General features: G+C 35.1%; 1 non-coding gene across 1 annotated transcript; it reads left to right on the top strand.

Moving 5' to 3' along the window:
• Nucleotides 1-9,747: 9,747 nt before the first annotated feature.
• Nucleotides 9,748-9,856, top strand: LOC140856738 (small nucleolar RNA R71). Its single transcript, XR_012140342.1, has one exon. It is a non-coding gene; the product is annotated as a small nucleolar RNA R71 (small nucleolar RNA).
• The last annotated feature ends 427 nt before the right edge of the window (nt 9,857-10,283 follow it).

Here is a 10,283-nt window from a genome sequence, read left to right as displayed (position 1 = left end):
CATCAGCTCACTTACAGGTGGTTCTCTAATTGCCCAATAAATTCCTCCAATAGCCTAACAAATTCTGGAACGGCCTCCTCAGCCCCTCTATAAATAGAGGGTCAGGGATCCTCCATCGATAAGTTTTGCTCTCTAAAACTAGGGGAGACTTTATCGATAGGAAATTAGGTCAGACTCTTAGTTTCCATCCAGTTCTCCTCCAGTTCCACTCAATCTCTCTTGCTCTTCTACTCTTTTCCATCTCTGTTTTCAAGGTTCGAACTAATTTAAATATCGGAGGATCAAGAATTGAAGAATCTCTATCTAATTTTTTGACTGATTTTGTAGATTGAAGAAGTTTTCGTCAGATTGCAAAGATCGCTCCAGTCCAATCTCATACAACTCGATTCATTCTACTCCAGATTTTGAATCCTACAATAATAAATTTATTTGCTCAATTCTCTTTGCAAGACGATGATGGAGTTCTGCAGCACTGAAAATTTATTTCTTTGACACCTCCTGCTTAAGAATGCCTTAAGCTTGCTTCTGAGTTTCTCATCCTGTGCATCTGCTTGTTCCAAGCTGAAGGTGGAAGTCTTCTTTTGCTGCCCGTCTGTGAGATAATGATGGGGATTTGCAGCTTTGGATAACATCTGTTGCTTTTGTTCTTCTTCCGAGTCTCCATTACTCTTCTTATCTCTACCCAACGAGTATTTTTTACTCTCTCAGATGAAGGTTTTCACTTTTTTTCCTTCCTCTTCTATAGCCCTATGATATTGGGGCCTTTTGGTCCTTCTAATTATACCTTCCATGATCCCTTCTCCTCTTTGGGAGGTGCTTTTGTATGTACATATTCTTTTTTAACAAAAAAAAAAAAAAAAAAAAAGGTGACTAATGAGACTACCTTCCCATTAGTCTCTTTCTCATTAAAAAAAAAAAAAGTTAGGAACAAAGCCTTTGCAAGAGTTGTTCGTCTATAGTCATTGATATCCTTGGTAATAACATAATAAAAATTATCTCAATTCAAAATTTAATTTTTAAATTTTGAATTTAAATTACTGTTGTAATCCATTCCTTATTTTTCTCATACTTTTTCTCCATTCAAATTTTGAATTTAAATTATTGCTAAAATTATTGCTAAAATATTTTTCTTTTTTTCCACGTGTATATGCTATATATATTTAATACATATTCAAAGAAATACTAATATATATTCAAAGAATTACCAAGAAATCAATTGAGATTTTTAGCCATTTTATGATATTTCTTTCATGGTATCAGAGCCATAATTTGGTATCACTGTCTTCCTTGTGATCCCTTCCTTTCATATCAAAATTTTCTATCCCAACATTATCGGTAGCATCACATTCTTCATCCGAAGTCGAATCCTCAGTTGCTACCTCCCTTGTCATATCCAATATCTCAAATCTAATCCCAATCAAATTTGATGGCAATTATTATCTCTTTTGAAAGTCCCTCTTTGAACTAATTCTACGGGGACATAAGCTTATGCCCTTCATTCATGGTTCACTTCCATCACCTTCCCCAATGCATCCAACCTATATTTTATGGTATGAATGTGATCAGATATTCTTTCTTGGATCAATGCTACATTATCAGAATCGGCTCTTCTTTATATAGTTAGAGTCATCTCAACTAAGCAAGCTTGAGATTTTCTCTCTCATCACTTTGTATCCCTTGCTCCTTCTCATATTATGATTATGAAATGGCTATTGCATCATATTAAGAAGGGATAATCCTCTATGCAAGATTATCTCCAATAATTCAAAATTCTTACTGACAAGTTAGCTGTATATGGATCATCAATAAATGATGATAATTTGCTTATCTATATTCTAGATGGGCTTCCTTCATCTTATCATCCATTCTTTTCTTCTATTCGAGTTCGCGTTCGCATCTATCCTCTTTCTCTTGAAGAACTCTATACTTTATTAATCTATGAAAAAATTAGTTTCACATAAGAGGTCTTCATGCAACCTATAATTGCATTTATTACCTCAAGATTTACTAAAGCATTCAATCCAAGCTGTGGTTCTACTCATCATGGGAATAATTAGTATTATAACAATGGTCGATGACCCAACCACCCCTTAAGTGATGGCATTTTGTCATCTCCTAACGAGTATGTTCGTTTCTTTTTCTCACATGGTCGCTCTTTATAGTCTACTTGACCAATTTGTCAAATTTGCAATAAGATTAGATATATTGCCATCGATTGCTATCATCTTATGAATTATGCATATTAAGATCGCCATCCTATAGAGAAACTTATAGCTATAGCTATTGCTTTCTCACTCACTAATGATAATACTTGATATTTTTATACTGATGCTACTCATTATATCATTGTTGATCTTAACAAGTTATTTGTTTCATCCAAATATTGTGGTTTTGACAGCATCCAAATTGGCAATGGATAAGATTTGTCTATATTTCATGTTGGTTTATCTTCCATCACTAATCATAAAAATAAATATTATTGTCTAATGTTCTTCATTATCCTCAAGCCTCTATAAATCTCTTATCCGTAAATCATTTTTTCATGATAATAACTGCTATTTCTTGTTTGATGAATTTGACTTTGTTGTGAAGGACAAGAAATCGAGAATGATATTATATCGTGAAATGACTGAGAATGGACTTTATCCCTTCCATTTTCTTATAGAAGATGTAAAAGTTCATTCACCTGCAGCCCATGTTAGCCATCGTGTCTCTATTGATCTTTGGCATCGTCGTCTTGGCCATCCATCTCATGATATCGAATCTTCAATTTTGTCTTCTCCTTCAATTTTAAATAAATCAAGACAAACTCTATGTTCATCTTGCCAATTAGAAAAAATCAAAAAATTATCATTCTATTTATTTATTATAGTTTCTCAATGTCCTCTTAAAATAACATATTATGATGTTTGGGGGCTTTCCCATGCTCTTTCATGCTCAAATTTTTCTTATTATGTGTTATTTGTTGATGATTTTTTATGTTATTCATTATTGTTTCCTATGCACTATTAATCTGAATTTTTTGATAATTTTATCTCTTTTAAAGTAAATTAAAAAATTATTTAATACTAAAATTAAAATCTTCTACTCCGTTTGGGATGGTAAATTCAAGAGCAATACTCTTAAGTATTTTTTATCTTTATATGGCATAAGGCATCAATTTTTTCTTACCCTCATACTCTAGAATAAAATAATATTATCGAAAGAAAATACTATCATATAGTTAAAAACAGACTTACACTTCTTGCTCATAAATTTTTTTTTATAAATTTTGGTTAGCAATTTTTTCTACTGCGTATATTTAAAAAATTGAATGTCTGTTGTTTCTTATTTTAAAATTTCACCATGTGAGAAGTTTTTTTAAAAAATCTCTAAATTATTCTGATTTATGAGCTCTTGGTTGCTAATATTTTTCTTGACTTCGATTATACAAGTCTAATAAACTAGAATTTCAACCATCCAAATGTTGTTTCTTAAAATATAGCATTATTCACAAAGGATATAGATGCCTTGATTTGGTAAATGAAAAAATATATATATCACGTCATATTATTTTTTATGAATATATTTTTCTTTTTTTCACTACATCACTGCCTCAGTAAATTTTTCATAACCTCATTTCTACTCCTCACTTCCTTTTTATATAGTTTTCTTAACTCTCTATATTACGTCAGGATCCGATACCATAAGATGCAACAAGAAGAAAAAAAATAAAATAAAAAATACAATATAAATACGTAGATCAACCTTAAGCCTATCTCCATAGGGTATGTACATTTTACTATAAGAAAATAAAATAAAATTAATATAAGAAGAACTCACCACTCAACCCTTGTACAAGAGTCTCTCAACAAAAAGTCCCAAAATCCTTACAAAAGCTCTCTGAAATCTCTCTTGAAGTCTTTTTATACAACCAAGATGTCACCAGCTTCCCAACGCACCTAACGACTCATCAATCGAAGTTTTATAGACTCAAAAAATTTTAAAATACTGTTATACTAGGTAATAGAGTCCCAATCAAGTTTAGAATCATCCGTAGCCGTTCGATCGTGATCGACTCGCACCAGAGCCATCCGATTGCAAACATTAGGACCACAGATCACCTGATCAAATCCAGAATCAACCTCAGCCATCCTATCATGACCGACTGCGATCTGGATCATCGGATCATGCAAAAAATAGTTTGAATCATGCATGGATCGCGTGTTCGGTCCATGCCAGTCCCATGGACCGCTCAGTGCCCCACGGTCCACGGTGGACCCTGCAGGGGTGCTGAGTCACCCATGCGTGCTGGGTCGGCCCACGCGCTCGTCGGTGCTGGGTCTGCTCTCATGCTGGGTCGTGCATGCCTGCACGCGCGCGCGTCTCTGTCGAGCTCGGTGGCCCCATTGCTGCCTCCGTCAGCTCGCCACCGGCCACCATTGCCTCGTGTGTCGTGCCATCTCTTCGAGCTTTCTTGTGTGCTTATTTTCTCCGTTTGGACTGTTTTTGGGCTCGTTGGACTCCGTTCCTCATCTTGGATCTCACTGTGGGCTCAATGTGGACCAAATCTTGAGGCGTATTTTCTAACAATCTCTACCTCGACTCGATATTCGGCCTTCATCTATCTTTAAGAGCCTGTGATCCGTCTCACCCCCATGTCCTGGGGCATGCTTACTATCTCATGGATGGACAAATATGGGAGTCAAGCTAGGCCGCTCGATCCCACCTCCATCATGGACTGTGTCCACTCTGAACAAAGATCTACTTGGGATATTATCCTACAGTAATAGAAATCTCACCTTGCGATATCGCCTCTCATTATCTCGAGTCTCGCATCTCGTATTCGATCCACCTCCATCTGGAGCTCCACCTCACTTTGGGCTCCTCTGGCTCCTGAAGCTCCACCTCGCACTAGATTTTCAGTCAGATAGTAATGTCCTCTCGTTTTCTTCTTTTTCTCCAAAACAATCCTATCGTCGTGGAACACCTTCAGGATTTCTCCAGCAGCTACCTTCTTGTAGTCTCTCGAATCCAGTCTACTCAGTCAGATCAGATTGCATCTGAAATCGGATATGTATCAGACCTCTCCCAATCTTCTCACTGCACCATCATGTGTCCTTTAGCTGACCATCCCGATGCCTCTAATCGCTCAGCTCGATCCATCTAGTAGATAAACAGTGCCTTCACTGCTCTCCAGAAAATCAAACTGCTCATCTCTACAACATACATGATAGGTGCATGCAGAATCTAAAATCTACCGTTGGAAAGAAGTAGATACCTTGTCAGATATCTCCAGAGCATTACCCTCTAAGTCGCTACTGACCGTCACTGCAGTAGCCCTCGTTCGATTCTTGAGTTGAGAGCAATCTCTGGCTAGATGCCTCAATATGTCACACCGATAACATCTGATCTTGCTCACATCTCTTATCCTGGACTTGGACTACCCTCGTCGCGATCTTCTGTCACCCTGTTTGTCGCCTCTTGCTTCTCCAGAAACTATCAAAGCTGTGTTGCCGCCTGAGCTTAAAGCTAGGTTCTCCCTCTTGAGAAATTTGTTCTGGAGAATCACCGCGGTGATCTCGTCCATCTTGATGGTGCTCTTCCCTACTAGAAGAGCAGTCATCAAGGATTTATACGAAGGAGAAAGCGATGCTAGCAAGACCAGCACCCTGATCTTCTCCTCAACTTTTCTGCCAACGCTGAGGAGGTGATAGGATCAAGATGCTGTCGTTAGGACATCATGATTATCAATCAAATTCTGACTTTAATAAAAATTAAAAATATGTAGAAAGTAGTGAGTCGGGTCGAATCCATAGAGAAGGCAGGATTTTGATTTGAAATCTTTGATTTTACAAAAAGAAAATAAAATTTTAGAGAAAGTAATTTAAGTCGAAAAATAAAAATTAAAAATATAAAAAATAAATTAGATACTAAGATCTACTAACTAGATCCTAACATCTACTTGCAATAAAAATAAATAATAAAAATTTAAAAAGCATAAAAATAAATTGGTACTAAGATCTACTAATTAGATCCTAGCATCTACGTGCAAAAAATAAAAGACAAAAATTTAAAGTATAGAAAAATAAATTTTATATTAATTGAAATTAAAATTTAAGTACAAAAAATTTAAAAGAAATAATAAAATAAAATAAAAATAAAACTGTAACAAAGATCTGAAGTTGATCAACCAAGCCTCGTCGGGAAGATGGTTGATGATCTCTCCATCTTCCATCGTACTTTGTAGAGCGAACTGACTTTTCTCCTTCTTTTTCTTGGGTCCCTAAAGCTATTTAATTTTTTTTATTTTTTTATACTTTCTACTCAATTTTTCTGCTCTCAAAGCTTATTCCCAGACCTCCTATTTATAGATGAATTTTTTATAATTTTTTGGTAAGAAAAGGAGTCCTAAAACCCTTAGAAATCATATTAATCTTCTTAAAAATATTTCTGACCGTCGGATCAGCTTCGGACCGTGCAGATCTGATCAAAATTTATAATTTTAATCATTATCAAAGTCGGATCGAACCATAGCTGTTGGATCTGGGTTCTGATGAAGTTCTGGCCATCGAATCGTGCAAAAGAGTCCTTTTATAAACCAGCAATGAACAGCAACCGTTGGATCTAGGTCGGATTGAATTTCAGCCGTTGGATCGCGTCCAAGATCTTTCTTTTGCTGTGAACCATATCTGTGGACCACGTAACTATTCCCATGAACCGTGCCCTGGCTCTGTGGACCGACCGACCGGTCCACCGTACACCGAAGGCTATTTTCTTTATTTTTTAGGATATTTTAGCTCCGTTTTCACTCCGATTTTTACTTGAAAAATTGAAAAAAATATACATTAAATTTTTTAAATTTTTTTTTTATTTTGATGTTTAAATTGCTTAATTAAATTAATATCTTTTTTTATAAATATATCTAATTTCATATTTTTTTCAAAATTACTTATTTTTTAAGAAAATTTAATAAATTCATGAAATTAAGATTTTTAAGAAGATGTTAGTACCATAAATTATCAAAAATATCTACAATAAATATAAAAATATACCACTTATCACACTCTCCAACTTGAACTTTGCTCGTCCTCGAGTAAAGAAAGAATTTAGAATTATATACTATTTAACTTAAAATCTCGAATTTCATCAAATAATTTTTAAAAAGACCACTGATGTTCAGTAGAATATGAATGAGGTATGTCATTGGGGTATTAATACTAGTCAATATGAGAGTTAAACTAAGAATACTAAATTTTTTTTGAAATTTTTTAAATTATCCCTACCTTTATCTTCAAATCATTCATCTTCATATGGACAAGTATATTGTTACTTTTATCTTTTATTTATTGATTAATTTTTTTTAAAAAATATTATACTGCTATTGAGTGTCTTAACCCCTTAAGCTTTCTGTTTGATCCATGTAGTGAGTTTTCAGATAATGACTCTCAAACCAGATGGCTTTAGGGCACTAGGTATAAAATATCCCTCGAACTTACTTGTTCGAATCAAACAGGCTATGAGTTAAAACTAGCTTTACAACAAAGCTTCTTTGCCCTTCATACTTTTTGACGCGAAACTCAATACTTGCTTAGGCAAAGAGGCCCGGTTACTCAGTATGAAGTACTTGAAATTTTTTTTTTTTGAATATACGAAGAAATGTATAGTTACTTTACACAAGCCTATAAGAAGTAAACTCTTCTTTATTGCTGGTAAAAAAATTAGAAATACTCAAAAAAAATTATTTAAGTTCTAAACTTAACTCTTTATTGAGTTTTCTTAATACTTGATCTCTCAATATCTTACAAACTCTCTGATCTGTACATCAATTTTCTTTTAAAAATTTTTGGTTTAACTTGATTCTTAAGTATAATCAAATGCTTAAATACTAAATACCAACTTACTTGAGGACTTAAATTTTTTTTTTTTATTTTTTCTCCTAACTTAATCAATATTGTCCTCAATGGAGTAGGAAAAATGAACGGTGCATGTAAAGAGAAAGAAAAGGAGAGATATCACCTGATCCATAAGTCTTTTCAAAACTAATTCTCTCCCCAACTTAGCCAAGATTATTTTCAGATTCCTACAAAAGACACAAAGCAAGACTCGATTATCCTAAATAAAATGCAAAAGAAAGCAAAGGCAAAAGCAAAAATTGAAAACTTAAAAACTGGGTTACCTTTCAGGAAGCGCTAAGTTTACCGTCTTCAGCCAGACCATACTAATTCTCTCACCTATCTCATATCGAATATTGGATTGATAAATTCTAATGATTTTAGATTGTCAATCTCAGAAAGATGGTCTATAATAAATTTTAATATTTTATTATCAATCTTTAGAAAGTAGTTCACATCTCCGTTCTTAATTTTAGAAAGATAGTTCACAAACCCATTCACAGACCCTTGTTTATTGAGAATTTCTCCTATTTATTTTTCTAAAATGCTCATGAATTGAGTTTTTAGGTTAGGAGTTGAGTTTGAAGTAATCGGTGCTGAAAAGGTGTCAGTTGATTTTAAACATGTATACTCAGATGTGACCAAGGGCAATTTCAGTTTTGGAAGAGGTAATTTTAAAATGAAAGAACCGGCTTCTGGGGCTGAAGGGAACGGAACTTTTGGTAAATATATCTTGGGTAACTTATCCGTTCTCTTCTCCTTATCACTTAGATCAATATCAGTACTGGGCTCAGGTTCTTCTATTGGGCTAGTCTCAGTACTAATCTTCTCTTCTAAATTCTCTTTTTGGCTAGCATCAGTACTAGCCTCACTCACCTGGACTTGATATGGGTCCTTAAGAATCCTATCACTTTTAAGTTCAGTAATTACTTTAATATTTTCAAATTGAGAATTCTTAGATGGGACATTGGATTGATGACTAGGTTCAGGTGGTTGATGAGTGGATGGGTTGTTCCTAAGATTTGGTACTGATTGGCTTGGGAGTTGACCTGATTCTCTCCTCATGGTGGACTCAGCTAATTATCCTATTTGTACTTCTAGTCTAGCGATAGATTGTTGTTGGATCATGATCAATTATTGTAGTTGGTTTAATCTATCATCAGCTAGATTAGTCCGTTGAGGAGGTGGGTATGGTGGCTGATTTTGATATGGTGGCTGGATAGATTGACTGGGCTGACCTCTATTGTAGGCATAATTCTGGTATGGAGGCCTACTCTAAAAGTTTTGCAAAGAAAAAATTTGGATCTGAGCCTGAGTCTGTTAGGGTCTCCAAGAAAAATTAGGATGGTTCCTCCAGCCTGAATTATATGTATTAGAGAATGGATCATTGACAGGTTTGGAGTAACCTTGGGCAGCTTGAACTTGTTTTTGAATGAAAGATGAAAATTGTACAGCCGTGGGACATTCGCTCACATGATGGGTCGGGCTAGCACAGATAGAACAAATCTCCTAATAATTAGGTGGTGGTGTGTATTGTGCAGGAGATTGTTGACCTAATGCTAGGAACTGATCAAATTTCTGAGCAAGAAGGTCGACTTTATCTAATCTTTGGGCTATTAGGTTCAGATTGACCTTAGGACTAAAGTCTGTTTGTTTGATCTCGAAAATTTCTGTCCACTTTTGGTGAAGGATTGATCTTTTATAGGAAGATAATGAAACATGATTGATTGAATTTTCACTCAAAGTTTCAAATAAAGTGTAGGCTTCATCCTCATTTTTACTCATGAATGCACTTCCACAAGATGTATCTACCATCTGTGTGTATTGGTCACCTAAACCCTCATAAAAAGCTTGAACAATTTGCCACTTAGATAGACCATGGTGTGGGCATTTTCTAAGAAGTTCCTTAAGTCTCTCCCATGATTCATGAATTTGTTCTCCTGGAAGCTGAGCAAATCCAGTGATGGCTCATCTCATGGTGTTGGTTCGACCTATGGGATAGAATTTCTTAAGAAACTCGTGCTACATTTCAGTCCAAGTTTGGATTGGTCTCCCTATTGTGCCAAGCCAGTACTTGGCTTTGTCTTTAACTGAGAAGGGGAATAAGGTCAATCTAAGTGCATCATTAGTAAAATTTTGAATTTTCATCATGGAACAAATTTTTAAGAACTCATCCAGATGCTTGTAAAGATCTTCATTAGTATTCCCATAGAAAGATGGAAGCATCTGGATTGTGGTCGACTTGATCTCATAGTGGCTTGCAGGGATATCAGGTAAGTGGATACAAATCGATGAGTTATAGGTGGAAGGAATAAAAATATTCCTTCATCTGCCTAGGTGGTTCTCTAGGATCTCCAGCCATCTGATTTTCAGGTTTAATATGAATCAACCGTTCAATCTCAGGATTGG

This window comes from Elaeis guineensis, chromosome 3, assembly GCF_000442705.2.
Source record: "Elaeis guineensis isolate ETL-2024a chromosome 3, EG11, whole genome shotgun sequence".
Classification (NCBI taxonomy): Eukaryota; Viridiplantae; Streptophyta; class Magnoliopsida; order Arecales; family Arecaceae; genus Elaeis; species Elaeis guineensis.
The sequence above is the reverse complement of the archived record's forward strand: the minus strand, read 5'-3'. Positions and strand labels throughout refer to the sequence as shown.